The following is a 2,500-nucleotide window of genomic DNA, read 5'->3' as shown; positions in this document are numbered from 1 at the left end:
TCGCACGGTCTCGCACCGGCGACGGATCATTCAAGTGTCTGCCCTATCAACTTTCGTCGGTACGGTACTGGCCTACCGAGGTTCTTACGGGTAACGGAGAATCAGGGTTCGATTCCGGAGAGGGAGCCTGAGAAACGGCTACCACATCCAAGGAAGGCAGCAGGCGCGCAAATTACCCATTCCCGACGCGGGGAGGTAGTGACGAAAAATAACAATACAGGACTCTAAACGAGGCCCTGTAATTGGAATGAGTACACTTTAAAACCTTTAACGAGTATCCATTGGAGGGCAAGTCTGGTGCCAGCAGCCGCGGTAATTCCAGCTCCAAAAGTGTATATTTAAGTTGTTGCGGTTAAAAAGCTCGTAGTTGGATTTTGGGCGCAGGCGGCCGGTCCGTCGCAAGGCGTGTACTGGCCGTCCTGGCCTCACCTCCGGTTCTCCGCCGGTGCCCTTGACTGAGTGTCGGCGGCGGCCGGAACGTTTACTTTGAAAAAATTAGAGTGTTCAAAGCAGGCGATTCGCCTGAATAATGGTGCATGGAATAATGGAATAGGACCTCGGTTCTATTTTGTTGGTTTTCGGAGCGCGAGGTAATGATTAAGAGGGACAGACGGGGGCATTCGTACTGTGCCGTTAGAGGTGAAATTCTTGGATCGGCGCAAGACGAACGACTGCGAAAGCATTTGCCAAGAATGTTTTCTTTAATCAAGAGCGAAAGTCAGAGGTTCGAAGACGATCAGATACCGTCCTAGTTCTGACTATAAACGATGCCAACTAGCGATCGGGGGGCGTTAGTTTTACGACCTCTCCGGCAGCTTGCGGGAAACCAAAGTCTTTGGGTTCCGGGGGAAGTATGGTTGCAAAGCTGAAACTTAAAGGAATTGACGGAAGGGCACCACCAGGAGTGGAGCCTGCGGCTTAATTTGACTCAACACGGGAAATCTCACCCGGCCCGGACACAGTGAGGATTGACAGATTGAGAGCTCTTTCTTGATTCTGTGGGTGGTGGTGCATGGCCGTTCTTAGTTGGTGGAGCGATTTGTCTGGTTAATTCCGATAACGAACGAGACTCTGGCTTGCTAACTAGTTACGCGACCCAATCGGTCGGCGTCTAACTTCTTAGAGGGACTAGTGGCGTTTAGCCACACGAGATTGAGCAATAACAGGTCTGTGATGCCCTTAGATGTTCGGGGCCGCACGCGCGCTACACTGACCGGATCAGCATGTGCTCGCCTTGGCCGACAGGTCTGGGTAACCCGCTGAACCCCGGTCGTGCTAGGGATAGGGAATTGCAATTATTTCCCTTGAACGAGGAATTCCCAGTAAGCGCGAGTCATTAGCTCGCGTTGATTACGTCCCTGCCCTTTGTACACACCGCCCGTCGCTACTACCGATTGAATGGTTTAGTGAGGTCCTCCGATTGGACCTGGCGCGGCCGGCAACGGTCGAGCCGGCGTCCGAGAAGACGATCTAACTTGATCATTTAGAGGAAGTAAAAGTCGTAACAAGGTTTCCGTAGGTGAACCTGCGGAAGGATCATTAACGGTCTCGCAAACGCTTCGGCGAACGCGAAACTCGGACAAGCGAGAGAAAAAGTTTTTGCTACCCGGCGCCCGACCCGCGAGGAGCGGCGCGCCGGCCGGCGATTCGGTCACCCGGTAATGTTTGCGCGTCGAGTGCCGCGGTGCCGCGCGCTCCGGCTTCAAGCGTCGGCCTGGCCGACCGCTCGGCGCGGTATATTTTGTCACCCTTTAGTGCGAGGCACTGTGCGAGCGAAACAATCGTGGATGGCTCTTGGCGGTGGATCACTCGGCTCGTGAGTCGATGAAGGACGCAGCTAGCTGCGTGAATTAGTGTGAATTGCAGGACACATTGAGCATCGACGTTCTGAACGCAAATTGCGGCCTCGGGTCAATCCCGGGGCCGCGCCCGCCTCAGGGTCGCGTTGCAAACGTTCCGCGCGGGGATTTCTCCGCGCGGCTGCTGCGGCGTCGGACGCGCGAGCGCCCGTCCCGCTCAAGACAGCACGGCACGATGCGCGACGATCGCGACCAGAATCCCGCGCGGCGGCGGCGAGTCGACCTCGAAGAGGCCAACGGCTGGCGGCTCAAGGGCGGGAATCGAGGTGCGCGGCGGCGCGCGGCGCCGACGGCGAGCGCGGAACGGGAAGAATAGTCCCGGTCCTTACTTTCGGCCTGAGGTCGGACGAGGCTACCCGCTGAATTTAAGCATATTACTAAGCGGAGGAAAAGAAACTAACGAGGATTCCCTCAGTAACGGCGAGTGAAGCGGGATGTGCCCATCGCCGAATCCGCGCGCTTTTGGAGTGCGCGGAATTGTGGCGTACGGAATTCGTCACGGCGCGCTTCGCCGGTCGCCCGCGTCCTTCTGATCGAGGCCTTTTCCCAGAGCGGGTGTCAGGCCCATGGCGGCGACAGGCGGGCGCGCTACGGCGTCTTCCCAGAGTCGGGTTGTTTGGGAATGCAGCCCAAAGCGGGTG

At 57.0% G+C, this 2,500-nt stretch overlaps 2 non-coding genes and 1 pseudogene across 2 annotated transcripts in view; all 3 read left to right on the top strand.

Annotated features, from left to right (window-relative positions):
- Positions 1-1,542, top strand: part of LOC146142633 (small subunit ribosomal RNA) — a 1,811-nt gene extending 269 nt beyond the window's left edge. The window contains exon 1 of the ribosomal RNA XR_014500165.1: positions 1-1,542. This exon is cut by the window's left edge and continues 269 nt beyond it. This is a non-coding gene — a ribosomal RNA (small subunit ribosomal RNA).
- A 247-nt stretch (positions 1,543-1,789) lies between these two features.
- Positions 1,790-1,943, top strand: LOC146142632 (5.8S ribosomal RNA). The gene has a single exon (XR_014499612.1). It is a non-coding gene; the product is annotated as a 5.8S ribosomal RNA (ribosomal RNA).
- Positions 1,944-2,191: 248 nt separating this feature from the next.
- LOC146142631 (large subunit ribosomal RNA) overlaps positions 2,192-2,500 on the top strand; it is a 3,679-nt pseudogene continuing 3,370 nt past the window's right edge.

This window comes from Ascidiella aspersa, chromosome 5 (genome assembly GCF_963924565.1).
Source record: "Ascidiella aspersa chromosome 5, kaAscAspe10.2, whole genome shotgun sequence".
Lineage (NCBI taxonomy): Eukaryota > Metazoa > Chordata > Ascidiacea > Phlebobranchia > Ascidiidae > Ascidiella > Ascidiella aspersa.
This window is presented reverse-complemented; position numbering and strand designations above follow the sequence as displayed.